Here is a 21,589-nt window from a genome sequence, read left to right on the forward strand (position 1 = left end):
GCGACGTCTCCTTCGCGGGCCCCGCCTACCTGTACACGCGCTCGAAATGGGCGGATTTGCCTCCTCCTTACGTGGGCGAGTCCGTTCATTTCAAAAGTTGAGCGAACTGTTTGCCCAACCTTGTTCGTCAAACAGTCCGCTCGTGTGTGGGCAAGTCCGCTCATGCAAATTTTGAGCGGACTGTTTGCCGAAACTGTTTGACGAACAAGGTTGGGCAAACAGTCCGCGCGTGTGTACGTGGCCTAAGTATGGTTCCACCTGTCTTGGCAGGATCGAGCAGCTGGACATTCCTTGGGAGGTCGACTAGGGGGTCTCTCACTCTCCCTTTCTTCTCTCCCTGTCCCTTCCCTCCTCCCCATGCTATAGGCCGCTGTGTGAAAGGGTACATATGGGTCCGGTGCACATACCTGGCCGGGGGGGTCCTCTGGGGGGCTCTGGGTCCTGGCAAGGGGCTGCGCTGGGTGTTGGGGTTCCGCTCATCCTCTTCCCTGTTTCTGGGCCACGGTGGGGTGTTTGTGCTGTGTGTGACATATGGGGAGGCCGCCTCACGCTCCACGGCCATTTTTCTTGGGGCCGTGGCCATTTTTTTGTAGCCACAGCCAGTTTTTGCCTTTCAGACATTTTCTTTTTTTTTTTTTTGTATAATCTTTATTTATTGAAACAAAGAAAGAAAAAGTATACAAACTGGACATGCCAATATAGTGTATGGACATGAATTCCCATAGAACTTTAAGGCAAAATCTCAATACAAAAGGCCATTCAAGCAGTGATAAGCCATACTCGTTCTTCTAATTATAGAATGTCCTTCTCTCCAGGGGGAGAGTAAGCTACCACGCTTGTTTTAGGGTTACCTATGGTCAACTAGGCAGATATCTGTTGCTCCCCAGTGTGGGAAAACTTGCTAATGAATAACATTTCACTAAGAAGCCTGCCCCCGTCCGCCCTCTTGGAAGAGGGGGGGTTCCGAGAAGCTCCATCTGACCCTCTCCGGCCAATATTCAGCCCGAGGGTGGACATGAGGAGGACAACATTCCTTTGTGGTCTCACCTCTCCTGTGGCAGGGAGAGGGGATATTATATAGTGTACCAAGTGAACCCACTCGCAATATAATACCTAATTTTCCCTAGGCAGCTTGGACCAGGTCGTTATAAGCAAATCCATAACAAACACAGAAACTAGACGAAACAAGGGTAAAGAGATTGGTAAGGTTGGGGGGGAGGGGCTCTCCCTCTCCGGCACATGCCCAAGTTCCTACGAGTAAAGCGTTTGTGGTGGCATCCAAGCAGCTAAGGTCAACCTTTCAGAGGGGACTAATCGAGTGGGGATCCCACCCGTTTTGGGGTCTCTATTCTAGGTGTGTTAGTGTTGCTGACCTGAACGTCCCTTAAGGGCAGGCTCTACGAGCTCCAGCAGGGCAGTATCCAAGCTGGAGGCAACGTATCTCCCATCCAACATGTGCTGCAGCCAGGGGGCCCAAATAGCTTCAAACTTCTCTGTGGTGCCATTGCAAGTTGCTACGCATTCCTCTGCTTCTCTAATCTCCTTCACTTTCCGGATCCACTCCTCCCTGCAGGGAACATGCGTCTGCTTCCAATATGAAGGGGGCAGGCATTTAGCTGCGTTTAGGAAGTGTGGCAAGGCACTCTTCTGGTATTTACTGACTGGCATAGGAGGGACATGAAAGAGGAAGTGCAGGGGAGAGAGGGGAACGTCAATGCCCAGTATGTCCTGTGTCTGAGTTTTAATTTCCTCCCATAATGGCTTAATTTTCGGGCACTCTCACCATATGTGAAGTAAAGTTCCCCTGTGGCCACAGTCTCTCCAGCAACGATCAGACATGGAGGGATAGATTTGTGATAAAGCAGCCAGCACCCTGTACCAGCGTGTCAGTAGCTTATAGTTAGTTTCCTGCGTTCTAGACTCAGATCGCATTGTGCGCTATACAAGTATTTCATTCATTCAGAGTGCGTAAGCTGGTACAGGAGAGTCAACTGTTCCCCAGTAAATTCCCTTCCCATGTCCCGCTCCCACTCCTTAATGTAAATTGGCTTAGTCTCTATTGCGGCCGAGCCCAGTAATTGGTACAGTTCTGAAATCATGCAGGGAGTGGGTTCCTCGGGAACAAAGAGGATCTCGAATGAAGTGAGCTGGGAAGTGGCTCTAATGGGTTGTTTTTGTGTAGCGAAAAAGTGGGTAAATTGCTTGTGTCACCAGAAGTCTAGAGGGAAACTACCAGGGCGAGCCCTGAGGGTCTCAAGTGTAAGCAGTCTACCGCTCTACAGGAATTTACCACAACAGGCGCTAGAGTCATCTGTCCATTTCTTAAAAAACGCTATTTGTTCTCCTGGGGGAAATCAGCAGAAGCCCCCTAGTGGGGCCAACGGGGACCCCGGGGGGGCCAGTGAATATGTACTAGGAGATGTGGCGTCTGACAACCCCCTGTGCTCCCTAGCGAGCCACGGGGCGTAGGCTAGATCTCTACCTGCCAGGCATTTTTCTAAGGATACCCAGATTCTAGATCTGGTGTGAAAGCGCTAATTGAGTATTTGCTGGAGAGCGATAGCCCTATAGTACCTTCTAATATCTGGTATTCCCAAACCACCTGTCTTCTTTGAGCATTTCAGTATTCTCATAGCCAACGGGGGGTCTATTTCCACTCCATACAAACTCCGAGAACATGCTAGTGATTGCTGAGAAAAAGGTGCATGGTAAGGATACCGGTACCATCTGCAGATAAAGGAGCACCCGTGGGAGAACATTAATTTTAATAATATTCCCACCCTAGCCAGGTGAACGCTGAGCCGGACCAGTTTTTGAGGTCTCTCTTAATCGCCACTAGTAAAGCAGGGTAGTTGTTTTGATACAGGATCTCTAAATGATCAGTTGAATACCGAGATATTTTACAGAGGATTTAGCCCATGAGAAGGGGAACGCTGCATGGAGGCGATCAGTAAGCACAGGAGACACCACTATCAGTAGGATTTCAGACTCAGAATAATTGATTTTAAAATTAGAGAGAGCCCCAAACTTATGTAGTTCCCTCATGAGGTTTGGCAACGAGATCAAGGGCTCCCCCACATGGAACAGGACATCATCTGCATATTCTGATAACTTGTGCTCCATATTACCAACAATCAGCCCCTTAATATCCGGGTTAGCCCATATCCTGCATAGCAGGGCAAACAAGAGGGGCGATAGGGGACACCCCTGTCTTGTGCCATTCATAATCGGGAATGTGTTGGAAAGTAGACCATTCACATTGACCTGGGCGCTAGGGGTGGAATAAAAGGCCATAACCCACGTTAACATAGAGAGACCAAATCTCACAGCCTCCAATACCACTCTCAGAAAAGACCAGTCAAAAGCCTCTTCCGCGTCTGTTGAGAGGACGAGGTAGGGGTTCTGGGCTGAGTTGGAACGAGCCCAGTGGACCAGGTGTATAGCCCCAAGGGAGTTATCCCAACAAAGCCTGTTTGGTCTGGGTGTACGATGTGGGGGACCAGGTATTTTAAGCGATTGGCCAAAATTTTTCCCCAGGATTTTAACGTCCACATTCAGTAGCGATATTGGGCGATAACTCTGGACTAAGGTAGGGTCCTTACCTTCCTTTGGGAGAACTGTAATATGGGCTAGAAAGGCCTCAGAGGCAATCGGCTTTCCCTTAGCTATTGAATTAAAATAGTTGCATTGGCCCTATCAGCAGGGGAAGGAACTTACTATAGTATGCCTTTGTGTAACCATCAGGGCCCGGACTCTTCCCATTGGGCAATGACTTTACTACCGCCTTGACTTCCAAGGGTGTGACAGGGGATTCCAGAGCTAACCTCTGCTCCTCCGACAAGGTGGGGAGTCCAGAGGCCGCTAGGTAGTCCTGAATGTCCGAATGTTTGGAGGCCCAAATCTAGTGTGTAAAGGTATGCATAATAGTAGCGGAACAGGGAGGCTATCTCAGAAGAACAGGAGGCCAGTCCCCTAGAGGCAGATTGGAGTTTGTGGACATGAGCGAGAGCCCGACGTTTCCGTAGGGCCCTGGCCAGCATCCTACTGCACTTATTACTATGCTCATAATATTTATGAGAAAGGTAGAGGAGCTGCCTACAGACTGTGTGGTCCAGCAAGTGTGAGAAAAGTTCTTTAAGCTCTATTAACCTCCTCAGAGCCTCTGGGTCTCTACCGCCCTTATGGCGGCGTTCCGCCTGTTGAAGGGCATCTAAGACCCTTCAGAAGTCAGCCTGCCTCGCCTTTTTGCACCAAGCCCCCTGTGAGATCAGCTCACCCCTTATCGCGGCATTATGCCCCTCCCAAATCGTCCCCTCACTCACATCCCCGGTGGTATTTTCTTTTTTTTTTTTTTAAATTCTGTTTATTGATTTTGCACATAACAAATAAAACAACTTACAGCCTATCGGGCATACCCAGGCTGATTATTATTACACACCCTGAACAGTCAGGGAACAAACAAACCCCCCCCCCTCCCCCCCAACATAAACAACCAAAAAATCCACCGTACACTCTAGCACCACCACTCAGTTCTCAGGACAGTGTGCAAACTCGATCATGCTATACTGCAGACTACAGACAACCACAGGATGAACTATGCGAAGGACCCAGGGCTACATAAATGTCAGTACCCTAGATATTCCCACCTACTCACAAAGGAACCCCGTCAGTCATCATTCGAGTCAGCGTTAGTGTCGCATGACTCCGTCCAGATGTCCCAAATTTTATGAAACTTGGCCTCGCAGCCGCGAGAAAGATAGGTGGTCTTATATAGTGGAAGAGCCGCGTTTACTAAATTCTTCCAGTAATTAATAGAGGGAGCTAGCGGAGCCTTCCATTTAAGAACAATAGATTTACGAGCATAATATAGCAATAAGCCGAGGAGTGTGCGGAGCGCCCGGCGTGGAGCCAGCGATCCGACCAACCCCAACAGGCATATCTCTACTGACAGCGGTACATTTACGGTGGTCACAGTCAGAATAAAATTAGTCACCTCCACCCAAAAACTAACTATATGAGGACAGCTCCAGAACATGTGGAGAAAATCTGCTGAGAGCGAGTTACATCTCCAACAGGAGGCAGAGACAGAAGGGTAAATTCTGTGAAGACGTTGTGGAGTGTAATAAACCCTATGCACTATTTTAAATTGTACCAGTCTATCCCTGGCTGCCACTAATTGTAAGAATGGATATTCCCAGACATCTTCCCAGTCCTCAGTGTCCAATGAGGAAGAGTCCACCTCCCACTTTGCCCTCAGGGCTTCCAGGCCCGTATGAACATTTGGGAGCAACACCTTATATATAGCAGACAGAGGTTTAGACAGATCCCCGTCCCTAAGCAGAGTCTCCAGCTTCGAGGTATAGAACACCACTGGGGCATTTTCAAACTGTGTTCGAAAAGCATGGCTAAGTTGCAGAAACCGGAATAAATGTGAGTTAGGCAAGGCATACTGTTGCTGCAGCCCATCAAAGGTCCGTAGTTTACCCTCAACACAGAGATGCTCAATATACTTGATACCTCTGCTGGCCCATACATTAGGATCAGGAATTGAGCCAAATTCCGGAAGATTCGGGTTAAACCAAAGAGGACTGTGGGGAGATATGCATCCCGAAGGCATGGGGCGCACAGAATTAGCCACGCTCCATGCCCTTACAACCGCCCTCATTGCTACAGTAAGTGGGAAAGGGGCCCGAAGACCACGATACAGTAAATTCTTTAGCGCCTCATATGACCCCAACCACGCCGCCTCCAAAACCACCGCCGCGCTGGACTCATCGGAAATCAGCCAGTTGTGAGCATGGGACAGAAGGGCCGCAACATAGTAGGAGTATAAATCCGGGCAAGCTAAACCACCCTCTCCCCAAGGCCTCTGCAACACCGACAGCTTAAACCTCGGCTGTCCAGCGCCCCAGAGAAAAGATACCAGAAGAGAGTTGATCATGCGGAAAAATTTTTTTGGAATCCAGAGTGGGGCATGTCTGAGAACATAGAGGAAAGCAGGCAAGAGCTTCATCTTAAATAAATTAATCCTCCCAATCAATGTGAGAGGGAGATGCGACCACGCCTTCAGTCTAGTCCTCATCTTCCGTACCAGTGGATCCAAATTAAGGACACAAAAATCCGAGGTAGAGGAGGAAATGTGAATCCCCAAGTACTTAATTGTGTCTGTCCACATTAGTGGCAGATTAGGATCCGCTGCCGCTTTAGCCCCTTTATCAATGGACATAATTTGAGACTTGTCCCAATTTACCTTTAGCCCCGAGCAATCTGTGAAATGGGAAAGAATACGTAACGTCTCCCGGAGAGACTGGGCAGGGTCACTTAAAAAGAGTATGAGATCGTCAGCATATAAAGCTACCTTCTCCTGTATGGAACCCACCCGTATCGGTGGTATTTTCTTTAAAGTAGTGCGTGATGGCCTCAGATACTTCTGCAGCAGAGTCGTCCAAGAGGTTCTCACTTAGTCGTCATGACCATGTGCGTTTAGTGCCATGTGGTAGGGTGAAAGTGGCAGATACTGGTGCATGGTCAGAGATGGTGATGCTCTCTATGGATGCGATCTGCAGCAGCTCAAGAGTAAACTGATCCACAAAGATGAGGTCTATCCGAGTGTAGACATCGTGGACTTTAGAGTAATAACTGTAGTCTCGCGTCGAGGGAAACAATACCCGCCAACTGTCGTACAGGAGGTGAGATTGGAAGGTTTTACGAAAATGCTTGAGGAAAGCGTACGGGTGGGTCGAGCACTCACAGGATGTGTCGAGGGCAGGATCTGGGCTAATATTAAAGTCTCCCCCCCAGGATCAGGTGGCCCTCTGTAAATTTAGACAGCCTCTCCACAAACGATTCCAAGAAGGTAAGCTGGCCAGAGTTAGGGGCGTATATGTTTGCAAAAGTAAATGTTGTCCCGGCCAGCTGGCCTTTCAGAAGGACAAACCTCCCCAAGGGGTCCAAAAAGTGTTCTATCGGGTGAAAGGGGCACAATTTGTGTATAGCTATGGCCGTACCTTTAGCCTTAGGCATTGTGGAAGTTCTGAGGAACCATTGGTTAAATAAATGTATGGGCAATTTAGGTGTGGACTGAGGGGTAAAATGTGTCTCCTGCACAAATAGCACCTGAGTCCCCAGCCTCTTCAGTTCTAACCATAGTCTACTTCTTTTGTTTGGAGAGCAAAGACCCCTAACATTGTAGGATATTACCTTAACAGATGTCATGGAGATCCAAGTAGACTGTCAGACCAGAGGATCACCACAGGTCTTGGCAAATGCGTTATGGTGGGCAGCGTGCCTTGAAGGATACCAAATATGCAGGAAAGTGAGAGCAGGGGAGCAAGCAAAGGGAGAGAGGGGAATACAGAGAGGGAAAGAGAGGGAAAAACACAAAACATTAATACGATCATCAACATAACAGAGCATGTTCTTACACATATCCTAACATAGCAGGAGGGATCTAACCCACCCGCTCCCAAGTAATTCTGTGAACCAGACACCGGGCCCCCCGCTAGCATGGGGGGGGGGTCTGGGGTTCTAGTCCACTGTCCCATAGAGGATATATACCAAGTGTGGATAAGCCTACTGGGGGATCAGAAGCCAGCATGGGGGAATTGAAGAACCCCTCCTACAGGGTGCTAATAATACATCCAGGGGATGCTAGGGGATTATGTCCCGGAGTCTCAGCTCCAATGGCAAAAGTATGCCTGAGATTTAAAGAAGGCAGCGGCAGTCCCATCTCAGTAGAGACCGAGTCCAAGAGCACGGCTTCCCCTGTCAAAGTCATCCAGCTAGAATCAGCCAGGATTCAAAAAGAAAAGGCATAAAAGTCAGTCTGAGCCAGTATAAGAGAGGGACCTTCAGTCTCTGGTGGTGAGTTGGCCTGAGGAGGTACTTTGTGCATGGCGTCTATTGCCCCTGGAGCGACCCTTGCCTCTCGCAGTCTGCCATTGCTGGGGGAGGGATACAGCAGCCATGTCCAGGTTTCCACGCCAGTCCAGAAAGTCAACATCACCCAGCTGCAGGGTAGAGAGGAAATGTGGTAGGTCATCCTTGTTGCGCAGTGTAACTTGGCGCCCTTCGTGCGACACTTGCAGGCTAAAGGGGAACCCCCAGCGATACGTAAGGTACACTTCTTGGATGGCCGTTAGTAAGGGGCGCATGGCTCTGCGCTGCATAAGGGTGCGCCTGGAGAGGTCTTCGTAGAAAAAAAAGCATTGCTCAATCAAAGTCCCTTGGTGCAGTAGCCTCTGGCAAGCCACGGATACAGATATTAGCCCGCCTGTTGCGGTTCTCGTAATCATCCAGCTGGGCGATCAAAGCCTCAATTTTTTAGTCTTGTGCAGCACATTTCTCCTGCAGCCTGGCAATGTGGGGCAGAGTGTTATCAAAACGTTGCTCCAGGGTCTCTAACCTGCCCACCCCCCAAGTGTGTGGTATCCGCTTTCAATGGAGCAATGTCCTGAGTAAATGCCTTCTCAATCCGGGCAATGAAATGCTCCAGGTCCTCCCTAGTAGGAAGAGACCAAATGTGGCGCTTGAGAGCACTGTCTCCCAACAAATCAGCGGACTCAGAGCCACGTTCGCGTGAGGATATCGATCCTGGGGAAGAGGGGGGTGGGGGCTAATCACTCACCAATCGCGGCAATGGGATCGGAGATGCCGCCTGTGCCGGGGCTGGGGCCACGTGTTGTTCTGCGGCCTTCTTTACCGCCACCATCTTGGATCCTCCCTTCCCAGGCCGGTTGGTCTCCGGGAAGTAGGTATCTAGCGGTCCCTGCCATGCCCGGTCTGCCTGAGGGGGCTGTGAGAGTGCCCGCTGCCGTTGGGGCATGTCTTGTAGCATTTGTGGCTAGTATATCCCTGATGGTAGTTGCTTCGGTAGAGTTGCTGAGGGAAAGTGCGTCCTCACTCCTCCATGGCCTGGCCACGCACCCTTTCAGCCATTTTATGATAGTTCAGGGCCATTTTCTAGTAGCCTCAGGTGGCTTTGCCTCTAGCGCTGGGTGCTTCTAGTTTCCTTCTAGAACAGCGCGCTTTCACACAAACACCCCGTGGATGACACAGGGGAGAGCGGGCGGCAGCAGCACAGCGCAGTACCTGGGTCAGGGTGGTGAGTCCTGCGGCAGGACCCTCAGTCTGTGGCAGCTAAGAGGGTGGACATTTTGTGTGACTTGTCTTAGGTCCCTAAGTGGTGACAGGCGAGTGTGGGTCAGCATGGCACCAGAACCTGGTACTTCTTCCCCAGACATCCCTGTTATTGCAACTGGTTCCCCTGCGCCTGCAGTGCCTATGGACACTCGGTCAGCGGTCCTGGAGGCCTTTGTTGCCAGGGTGAAAGTGGCATGCTGGCGTAAGGGGGGTAAAAAATGCCCCTCTCCCCCCACCGTCTTCTGGGGAAAGCTCTGATTTAGACTCGGGCCCCGCTGTGACAGGCGGCCCCTGTTCTGATGTATCAAAGGATGCGGGCCAGGACCTTTCGGACAGTGAGGATGACTCCGTGTCCGGGTCACTGGAAAAGGCGCTTGTGGGAGCACTTATTGCAGCGGTGTGGGATACCCTAAAAATTGAGGATAAGGCGGGGGTATCTACAGAGGTGTCAGTCCCTTTCGGGTCCCACAAGCCGGCCCGCATGCCTGAGGTGTTTCCTTACCCAACTTATTTTGATAAGATTATTTACAAGGAGTGGGGAAAACCGCAGCGGGCCTTTTCAGTCCCGAAACGCGTTACCCCTTTGAGGAGAGTTTCCTGAAGAAATGGACATCTCCTCCGATTGTTGACCCCCCGGTAACCACGAAGGGACCCCTGCTTTCAAAGACCCTGCCAACAGAAGGGTAGAGGCGGTTGCCCGGTCCATGTTTACGGTGGTGGGGTCAGTATTGCGGCCAGTGTTAGCCACAGCCCTGGTGTCACAGACGCCTACTGAATGTGCAAAATTGTTGCACCATGAGTTGGAGAAGCAACAGGCTTCCCCAGTCTGCGTGGAGCTGGTGGACTAGTTGGTGCAGGGTGTTAAGTATGTCTGTGTTACGGCCTTAGATACAGCCCCTTTGCTCTCTAGAGCCTCTGTATCAGCAGTAGTGCTGCGTCACCTGATTTGGCTGAAATGCTGGTCTGCAGACCAGGCATCTAAGAAAGCACTGGCGGACTTGACCTTCCAGGGAGAGAGGCTATTTGGTGCCTCACTGAATGAAATTATTAAGAATGTTACTGGGGGTAAGAGTACGTTGCTCCCACAGTCCAGAAATGGGAAGGAGCCACGCCGTAGGCAAGGGCCCTCCTTTTCCGCTCAGAAGCGGATTTTATGTCCGCCCAGGTCAGCAGGTAAGCTTTCCCAGTCTGACAAGGTGCCTGCTAAGGGACAAAAGCCTGAAAGCAAATTTGTTACCGCATGAAGGTTTGCCCCCATCTGACTCTCGGGTGGGGGGTCGCCTCCGGGAGTTTGCAACCCGGTGGACCTCTCTACTTTCTGGGGTCTGCAAACTGGTTTCATCAGGATACAAGATAGAGTTTCTTTCTTGTCCGCCAAACAGATTTTTTTCCCTCCAACCTTCATCTTCTTTCAGCTCGTCGGATGGCCCTGTTTGGAGCAGTACAGGACCTGCTGCTGTGCAGTACAGGCCCTTGCATTACCTAAATGTGTCTCCTTGCTGTATCTACTATCTGATCACAAGGACCCTTTATTGTCCCCAATGTTCAATTTTCTGATGTATATAAACTGTTTCCAGCAAGTGATTACAGAGGATGGAAGGCATTACACCTATGACAGGCTGTGTCTGTGTGCCGGAGCCAGGCCCAAACTCATCAACGATGGGAACCCCTATGTGCTGGGGATACGTGACACAGACAGTGCTAAGGTATGTGGCTGCTGAGTGAAGCTGTGCGATTGGCTGTGTAATGGGGCAATATATGTGAGCCCCCAGTGAACAATCTTATTTACCACAAACCAGGAGTTATAACAAAAATAAAACACAGCACTCTACACTGTTAGAAAAGTCCATTATCTGAACAATTAGACTATGCCTTAGCCTCTGTACACATGGTCGGACATTCTGCCAACCAAATCCGTTGGATTTTGTCCGACGGATTGTTTCCGAAACTGTTGCATACACACGGTCGGACCAAGTTGTCGGAAAATCCGATCATTCAGAACGTGATGACGTTATTTCGTTACGACGGGACTACGTTCAGGCTAGTAGCCAATAGCTTTGGTGTAGGAAAGGTTTCAGGGATTCTACTCAAATCTGTTTGTAGTCCTAAAGAAGGAAGTGGTCCGTCCAGTTCTGGACCTCAAGGCCCTGAACAGCTTTGTGAAGGTACAAAGGCTCAGGATGGAATCAGTTCGCTCCGTGGTGGCGGCACTCCATCAGGGGGATTTTTTGGCATCCCTGGACATCAAGGACGCATACTTGCATGTCCCCATATGCATCAAGCATTAGAGGTTTCTGCGATTTGCAGTCAGGGATGAGCACTACCAATTTGTAGCTCTCCCTTTTGGCCTGGCGTTGGCATAAGATGCTGGGCATGGATGGCTTTCCAGCTGAATGGTATGCAAAATTTCTACACCTCTTGAGCCCCATCTTACTCAATATACAGTCATGGCCGAAATTGTTTGCACCCCAGAAATTTTTCCAGAAAATCAAGTATTTCTCACAGAAAAGTATTACAGTAACACATGTTTAGTCCCCTTGTGTGTATCGGAACAAAACAAAAAAGGGAGGAAAAAAAGCAAACTGAACATAATGTCACACAAAATTCCAAAAATGGTCTGGTCTAAATTCTTGGCACCCTTAACTTAATATTTGGTTGCAAACCCTTTGGAAAAAATAACTGAAATCAATTGCTTCCTATAACCATCAATAAGCTTCTTACACCTCTCATCTGGAATTTTGGACTACTCTTCCTTTGCAAACTGCTCCAGGCCTCTCTTATTGGAAGGGTGCCTTTTCCCAACAGCAATTTTAAGATCTCTCCACAGGTGTTCAATGGGATTTAGATCTGGAGTCATTGCTGACCAATTTTAGAACTCTCCAGCTCTTTGTTGCCATCCATTTCTGGATGCTTTTTGACTTATGTTTGGGGTCATTGTCCTGCTGGAAGACCCAAGATCTCGGACACAAACCCAGCTTTCTGACACTGGGCTCTACAGTGCGGCCCAAAATCCTTTGGTAATCCTCAGATTTCATGGTGCCTTGCACACATTCAAGGCACCCAGTGCCAGAGGCAGCGAAACAACCCCAAAACATAATTAAACCTCCACCATATTTCACTGTAGGTACTGTGTTCTTTTCTTTGTAGGCCTCATTCCGTTTTCGTTAAACAGTAGAATGATGTGCTTTACCAAAAAGCTCTATCTTGGCCTCATCTTTCCACAAGACATTTTCCCAGAAGGATTTTGGCTTACTCAAGTACATTTTGGCAAACTGTAGTCTTGCTTTTTTATTTCTGTGTCAGCAGTGGGGTCCTCCTGGGTCTCCTGCCATAGCACTCTGACACTGATGCTCCCTGAGCCTGCAGGACAGCTTGAATATCTTTGGAACTTGTTTGGGGCTGCTTATCCACCATCCGGACTATCCTGCAACCTTTCATCAATTTTTCTTTTCCATCCACGCCCAGAGAGATTATCTACAGTGCCATGGGTTGCAAACTTCTTGATAACGTTGCACACTGTGGACAAAAGCAAATCTAGATCTCAGGAGATGGACTTGTAACCTTGAGATTGTTGATATTTTTCCACAATTTTGGTTCTCAAGTCCTCAGACAGTTCTCTTCTCCTCTTTCTCTTGTACATGCTTAGTGTGACACACAAAGACACACAATTCAAAGACTAACTGAACTTCTCTGACCTTTTATCTGCTTTCAGGTGTGATTTTTATATTGCCCACACCTGTTACTTGCCCAAGGTGAGTTTAAGGCTGGGTTCACACTGCTGCGGGGGGAGATCCGGATGTGATTCGCACCGCAAATCACATCCGATCTCCGTAGCGATGCGAGTTCAGCCATACAGATAGTATGGCTGAATTCACATCGCTCCCGCAGCAAACTCGCACGGGACCCTTTTTTTGGTCCGCAACAGAATCGGATCGCATGGGGGTTCACACCATGCGATCCGATTCCTGTGCGAGTCGGCAGATCGCACTGCGATATGCGGACGGATCTGGGGGTGTCATTAACATATCATTGACACTCCCAGCCGTCCGCATAGGGCAGTGTGAACTGCCGGCGGGAGTAATGCGATGCGGGAAAACGCCGCGGATTCACGGCGTTCCCGCATCGCAGCGGTGTGAACCCGGCCTTAAGGAGCATCACATGCTTGAAACAATCTTATTTATCCTCAATTTTGAAAAGGTGCAAAGAATTTTGTGTGACATTATGTCCAATTTGCTTTTTTCCACCCTTTTTTTGTTTTGTTCCAATACACACAAAGGGAATAAAGATGTGTATAGCAAAACATGTGTTACTGTGAGAAATACTTGATTTTCTGGAAAAATTTCTGGGGTGCCAACAATTTCGGCCATGACTGTACATAATGAGGCTCTGAAAATGGGGTGCTCCCTCCTTCTATGAGAGAGGCTTTAATTATTTTGATACTCAAATCACAGAAAGATCCGCTCAAATGTGACTCTTATAGACCTATCTCTCTCATTAATGTGGATATTTAAATTCTGGCCAAGATCCCGGCCAATCGTTTGAATTGGGTAGTTGCAAAATTGGTTGGGAGTGAACAAGGGGGATTTATACCAGGCCGTTCAACCAGAATGAATATTCGTAGATTGTTACACAATTTGACCTATATAGTGTAGAGTGGCCTTATCTATTTCGGGTATTGCAACTGTATGAGTTTGGCCCTCGACTCATAGCGTGGATACCGTTACTCTACATATCACCGCTTGATCAGCTGAGAATGAACTCTCAGGTCACTGAGCCCTTTCCGATTACTAGAGACACCAGGCAGGGGTGTCCCTTATCGCACATCCTGCTTTGGCTATGGAGCCCCATGCTGTAAGGATACGTAGCTCTCCGATTATTAAGGGTCTTCCTATAAATGACATTGAAGACCGTATATCTCTCTATGCTGACGATATTCTAGTCTATCTAGCGGACCCTCATACATCTCTTGATAATCTCTTGTTTGAAGTTAACATGTTTGGTGACTATTCTGGATTCCGGGTGAACTGGGATAAATCTATCCTATTTCCACTAGACCAAACTGAGCTTCCACTAATTCACTTAAAATCTAAACTGCAAGTCACTACCTATTTTAGATATCTAGGGTTTAAAGTTCAATTACCACTATCCTTGTATATTGCCAATAATCTATGCCCCCTACTGCTACAACTACAGACATAGACCAAACAGTGAAAAAGATCTGTCCCTGGATCTCATGGGGAGAGCCAATGTCCTTAAAATTATTTACAGTACTTACCTAAACTACTGTATGTTAAGGGAGAGAACAGAGTTGGGACTTTAAATGAAGCACACATCAGTAAAAGAGTAAGTCAAGTGACTATAATGTTTATTTTTTAAAGTCCATGATATGTTATACAAACATTTTGGGCATCAACCTCTAAAATGCTCTGGGCATACAGCCTCCACACAATAACTCATGGACTAATATTACACGGTAAATTACAATCCAATACACAATCACATAAAACACAAAAAGCAGTAAATGCATGTATAAACGTATCCTACTGTGGTTGAACCCAAAATGGCCAGGATAACCATGGTAAGTGAATAATAGATTAAAAAATTGATTAACAATGCCTAAGTAATAAATTATAAAACGGAGAGGATCATATAAATCTTGATATTCCATGGTTGAGATAAAGGATAATGGCTAACGGCTCTACGCGTTTCGCGGTATTCCAACCGCTCATCAGGAGCATGCAACATGGAATAATTCTGCAAATTTTATATAAAAATAAACAAATGATGAATTGAATTATTAGATAAAAATTTACAGGGTCATTTGATTATTATAATTAATTTCAAGGCTGGGCGTCCAACTCACGTCTGCATCAGCGGGCCAGTAAAACAGCATCTGGGTTCCGCAAAAAGAGCCGCGGTGCATAGCCACCATGCACCGAGGCAGCCCGCGGGAAAGGTAACCACCAACATAGGCACTTCCAGGGTGGGTAGATGCAATGCCTGTGAAATAATGGGATTTTTATATACAGCTTACCTGTAAAATCCTTTTCTTGAGAGTACATCACGGGACACAGGAGCTTCATTACATAGTGGGTTATATAGGCACCTCTGGTGATTGGACACTGGTTGACCCTAATTAAAGAGAATTCCTCCCCTATATAACCCCTCCCATCTGGGAGGCACCTCAGTTTTGTAGCAAAGCAATAAGAAACCACGTAAAACCCAAGAGGGGCGGGAGCCCTGTGTCCCGTGATGTACTCTCAAGAAAAGGATTTTACAGGTAAGCTGTATATAAAAATCCCATTTTCTTGATCATACATCACGGGACACAGGAGCTTCATTACATAGTGGGATGTCCCATAGCAATGCTCAGGTTGAGGGGAGGGAGGCACAGATCATAAATATAGACCGCCAGGGACCTGAGGACCTAAACTGCAGCCTGCAGTACACTGCGCCCGAAGGCGATATCCTCTTGCCCTCTGACATCCACCTGATAGAATCTGGTGAATGTGTGGACTGATGACCAAGTCGCAGCCTTACAGATCTGAGCCAGGGAGGCCTGGTGATGCACTGCCCAAGAGGCACTGACAGCCCTAGTAGAGTGCGCTTTCACCTGAAAGGGAGGAATCTTCCCCTTTAAGCTATAGGCCTGAGAAATAACTTGTCTGATCCACCTTGAGAGAGTGGACTTTGACGCTGCCTGACCCCTTCTAGGGCCTTCCGGCAGAATAAATAAACACTCAGTTTTCCTTATCTGAGCAGTTGCTTGAAGATAAAGACTGATTGCTCTAACCACATCCAAAGTGTGTAAAGATTCTTCCTCTATGGATTGAGGATTTGGAAAAAAGGATGGTAGGATTATATCCTGATTCAGATGGAAACCCGAAACCACCTTAGGTAGAAAGGACCCGCTGGGACGCATAACCACCCGGTCCTTGTGGATAATTAAATACGGCTCTTTACTGGAAAGAGCTGCCAATTCTGATACTCTTCTAGCCGTGGATATGGCTACTAAGAAGACCAGCTTTTTAGTCAAGAGAGCTAAAGAAGCCAGATGCAAAGGTTCAAATGGTTGGCCCTGTAAAGCCGAGAGAACCAAATTCAGATCCCATGGGCATACCGGAGGTTTAACTGGCGGTTTTATCCGCATAGCCCCCTGGATAAAAGCCCGTACTAGGGAGTGTGATGCAAGAGGTTTTTGAAAAAATACCGACAGGGCCGAAATCTGCACCTTGATGGTGCTTATGGCCAAATTCATTTCTAGGCCTGACTGGAGAAAGGCCAAGATTCTGTTAATGACATACCTTCTAGGATGCGATCTCCTGAGTTCACACCAGGAAACATATGTCCTCCAGATCTTGTAATAGATACGCCTGGAGGCCGGCTTTCTGGCATTGACCAGAGTAGAAAGGACTGGCCCCGAAAGGCCATGGTCTCTCAGAATGTGGGTCTCAGCAGCCAGACCGTCAAATTCAGACTGCGTAAAGCAGGATGGTAGATTGGACCCTGTGAGAGCAGATCTGGCCGGAGAGGGAGGGTCCATGGCCTGCCCACTGCCAACTTCATGATTTCTGCAAACCATGGTCGCCTGGGCCAAGCTGAGGCCACCAAAAGGACCGACTTCGACTCCCTCTTGACCCTTCCCAGGAACCGCGATAGCAGCGGGCTCGGGGGGAAGGCATAGATCAGATTGTACTGATCCCAGGGAACCGTCAGAGCATCTGACCCCTGGGCAAGCGCATCTCTTGTCCTTGACACAAACCTGTCCAGTTTCCTGTTGAATCTGGACGCAAACAGATCCACGTCTGGAGTGCCCCACTTGTGACATATGTTCTGAAACACGTCGGGGTGCAGAGCCCATTCTCCTGGGCATAACTGCTGGCGGCTGAGAAAATCCGCCTGCCAATTCTCCACTCCTGGGATGAAGACTGCAGAAAGACACGGAACATGCTCTTCTGCCCAGACAAGTATGCGATTCACCTCCTTTTGGGCCACCAGACTTCTGGTACCGCCCTGGTGATTGATGTAAGCCACTGCGGTGGCATTGTCGGACTGAATCCAAACTGGGAAACCTCGCAGTCTGTAAGACCACTCTATGAGTGCCATGTAAACTGCCCGAATCTCCAAGATATTTATGGGCAGCAGACTTTCGGTCGCAGACCATTTCCCCTGCGAGCACGTTCCCTCTAATACGGCTCCCCAGCCTGTCAGGCTGGCATCCGTTGTGACGATCTTCCATGAGAGGGGAAGAAAAGTTTTGCCTTTCAGCAAATTCCTGGTTTGTAACCACCAGACAAGACTTTTGCGTGTCCCGGGGGATAAACGCATAGGAAGATCCAGGGATTGGGGCTTCCTGTTCCAAACCGCCAGGATGCATCTTTGCAGAGGCCTTGAGTGGAACTGGGCGAATGGGACGGCCTCGAATGAGGCGACCATCTTTCCCAAAAGTCTCATACATAACCGAATGGAGGAAGATCTTCTGCCCAGAATCAGGCGCACCAGATCTCCAATGGCCAAGGCCTCTGGCCTTGGAAGAAACACCCTGCCCTGAGCGGTGTCGATAATCAAACCCAGGTAATCCAACCTGCTGGTCGGTTGCAAGGACGACTTTTCTAGGTTTATAATCCAACCTAGGCGCTCTAGATGTTCTAGCGTCCTGGTGACGCTGCGACTTAGGCACGCTGCAGTTCTCTCTACGAGAAGCAAGTCGTCTAGGTAAGCCATGACGGCTATGCCCTGAACTCTTAAGATTGCTAAGAGAGGGTCCAGAATCTTCGTGAAGACTCGAGGGGCCGTAGCCAGCCCGAACGGCAAGGCCACAAATTGAAAATGGCGCCGCTCTACCGCGAACCTTAGAAACTTCTGGTGTGCGGGAAATATTGGCACATGGAGATATGCGTCCTTGATATCTATTGATGCCATGAATTCTCCCCCTTGCAGGGAGGAGACCACAGTGCGCATTGACTGCATCCGGAAGGTCTGGATATGTAAAAACCGGTTTAGGTCTCTCAGATCCAGGATAGGTCTGACACTTCCGTTTGGCTTTGGAACGGTGAAGAGATTTGAATAAAAATCTGAACCCTGCTCTTTCGGGCTCACTTCTACTATCACACCCTGGGATAGTAACTGATCTAAGGCCAGGAATAGCGGTTTCTGCTTTACTGGATCCTTGGGGATCCTTGACCTTAGAAAACGAGAAGGTGGAATCTCCTGAAACTCTAGCCTGTAGCCCAGAGATACCGAAGAGATCACCCACCTGTCCTGAATCTCTTCCCGCCAGGTGCCTGCAAACTGCAGGAGCCTTCCCCCCACTCTGCCGAGCGGGGGCGCCCCTTCACAAGGAGGTCTTGGGGGTCTGCTTGGCAGGCTATCGCCCCCAAGTCTTTTTCTGTCCCTGGGCTCGGCCCTGAGGCTTTCTAGCAGAGGAGGGCTGGGAAGGCCGTCACCACTGTTTTGAGCTTGATGCTTCGGGAGAGAGAGTACGCCTGAATGAAGGACGTTTGCTCTTTTTGACTGGAAGGAGAGTAGACTTACCTCCTGAAATATTTTGGACGAATCTATCTAATTCTTCCCCAAACAAACGCTCCCCTTTAAACGGGAACCCAGTCAAATGCTTTTTGCATGACATCTCAGCAGCCCAATTTTTTAGCCATAGGGTCCTTCGCATGTGAACCAACATGAGGGACAAACGCGATGCTTGTTGGACAGAATCCAAAATCGCATCTATTATGAAACACAAGATGTGAGGCATCTCTGCATAATTCTCTACTTCCTCACTGGGAAGGAGTCCAAACATCTGTTTAACCTGTTCCTTGAGGAACTGACACAACCCCACGGCTGCGACTGTAGGTTGCACCACAGCGCCAGCCATGGAAAAGGAGGCTTTTAATAAGGTTTCCAGCCTTTTGTCAGCTGGATCCATAAATACCTGCGCATTATCCAAAGGACAAGTTAGGTTTTTATTCACACAAGAAACAGCCGCATCGACAGATGGGACCCCCCATTTCTTGGTGAAACTTTCCTCCACAGGATAATGCATAGAAAACCTTTTGGGAGGAGTAAACAGTTTATCGGGATGTCCCCAATCCTCATACATCAATTTATCCATTAAAGGATGAATTGGGAAGGAACAAGCAGTCTGTGGGGCTTTCCTGACTCCCAGGGAAGAGACAGAGGATGTAGCGACTTCAGCAGCCGGCATTCTGAATGTGGTACGCACCAATTCAGTATAATACTGCACCTGCTTTCTGAGTGCCTGGGAGGAGGGGACTATCTCCTCTTCCTCTGACTCATCCGACCGCTCATGATCCCTATCCAAAGATAGGGATCCCTCCTCATTTTCGGAACAACTATCTGAGAGAGGGATTTCAGCAGAGGGGGGGGGTCTACCCCTTTTCCTGCTATCTTTTAGGGAAGCAGAAATAAAATTCATGATCCTCCCTTCAAAACCCTCCAATGTAGCCCTAAGGGAGTCCTCAGTGACATAGACCGGGGCTGCGACATTAGGAGAGGCTGCAAAGCCTGAAAGGGGCACCGACTCGTCTTGAGAGGCAGGCTCCAGTCTTGCAGAGGGGGATGGTAATTTACAGGCACTTTTGGAACCCCTGGACCTAGGCGGTGACTTGCCAGTGCTCTTATTACCTCCCCCTGAGACCCTCTTACGAGGAGACATAGTACTAAGCTACAAAGCAGAGGTACTAGTACAAATGCGATCACTGTTGCGCTTAAAGTCTCACAATAAATCAATATATGCTTAAACTGCACAACCTGATGCTGAGTAGGTGTCTTAAAGTTTGCCTGGATCCAATCCCCATGGATGCTTACAGCCCACAGCTCCTGTGTCTCCAGTTACAGTCCCCTGACGCTCTGGGCTTTTTAAAACTGCCGCCTGGCGCCTGCGCAGTACAGCGCCGTGCACACTAACGTGCACGGCTCGCAACCACACCCCCCCTTCCATTAGGCCGGGAGCGCGCCCGGCGCGCGTGCACGAGGACCGCGGAATTCGGGGGGGGGGGGGGAGGGAGAACCCAAAGGGAGCATCGTGGGACCCCTGACCTGCGTGGGACCCCTTTTTACCTTTAACTGTGGCAGGAACTGTAAGGAGACGTGAGTAGCTGGAGAACCAGGCTTTCACTGAGCGTGTTTGTATTGAAAGGCATGTAAGTATGCATCAGGCTGCTCTTACTCCCTCTAGTGGTGGAAACCAGGTAAGACATACAACTACTCACAATGAAGAAATCCATTCATATATTTAAATATATAGGATGACTTCCCTTACCTGTCCCCGCCGCAGGAATTGCTGATATCAGACCAATTCCAGCCTTCACCCATCACGGCGGGTATTGTTAGCCAACCTTCAGGTATATCTGGGGCTCTTACGAAAAGATCCTCCCACCTGGGCCATGTAGAAAGCTCTGCCAGAAACTTACGGGCGCTCTGAGTAAACAGTACCCCAAGTCTGGTTTTCCCAGAGCCCAGTCTTCCAATGGAGAGGACTTACAGGCAAAACCTCGTTTCTTCGGCAGACGAGGCCCGGGTACCATACCATCATGGGAGTCAAATATCGGCCCGAGGTATGGATCCGGTTTGTTGTAGCCCTTCGGCCCTCGCAGGGACCTGCATAGAGCTAAGTTTTACGTGACCATCAACCAGACACTGGCGAAAAAACTGAGGTGCCTCCCAGATGGGAGGGGTTATATAGGGGAGGAATTCTCTTTAATTAGGGTCAACCAGTGTCCAATCACCAGAGGTGCCTATATAACCCACTATGTAATGAAGCTCCTGTGTCCCGTGATGTATGATCAAGAAAGATGCAAATATCTATGTGAGGAATCTATGTGTAACAGACCAGATAAGGATCTGTCTTTATGTAAAAATATGTGTGTATAAGAAATTAGTAAGGTGAAGTGACAAAGGGGCAAGAAGAGGGGGAGCAAAATAGTGAATAGAATAAAATAAAAATAAAAGTAAAATTTAAAAAATAGAATAATTAAATGAATATAAAAATAGAAATGAAATGAAATAAAAATAGATAAAATTAAAATAAAAAAAAGGGAAAAAACATGAGTGAACTAACAACTTGGCTAATGACAGTGATCACAATAACATGGAAAGAAAAAGGGTGTTATGTGGCTAAAACTTGTCAATAGTTCCCTGCCTCTATATGAACTTAATTTTGACATTCGTAAGAGGACTAAAGCATTCTACAAAATATGGGGCAGATGGCTGGCTAGCCCACTGATCCTCTCACCTGTACTACCGTGAAAGGTTCACCCTGTGAGTGTTGTATTAAACAGGAACTTCTGATATACCCAGGATGTTTAAAAACAGTATCGCTTAGTGCCCGTTCACACTACCGCGACTTGTCAGGCGACTTAGCCGCCTGACAAGTCGCGCTCCGTTCTGTACTATGGAACCGTTCTAATAGGAGCGACTCAAGTCGCTCCGA

This window comes from Lithobates pipiens, unplaced genomic scaffold (assembly GCF_037356315.1).
Source record: "Lithobates pipiens isolate NorthernLeopardFrog02 unplaced genomic scaffold, aLitPip1_a1.2 Scaffold_22, whole genome shotgun sequence".
NCBI lineage: Eukaryota > Metazoa > Chordata > Amphibia > Anura > Ranidae > Lithobates > Lithobates pipiens.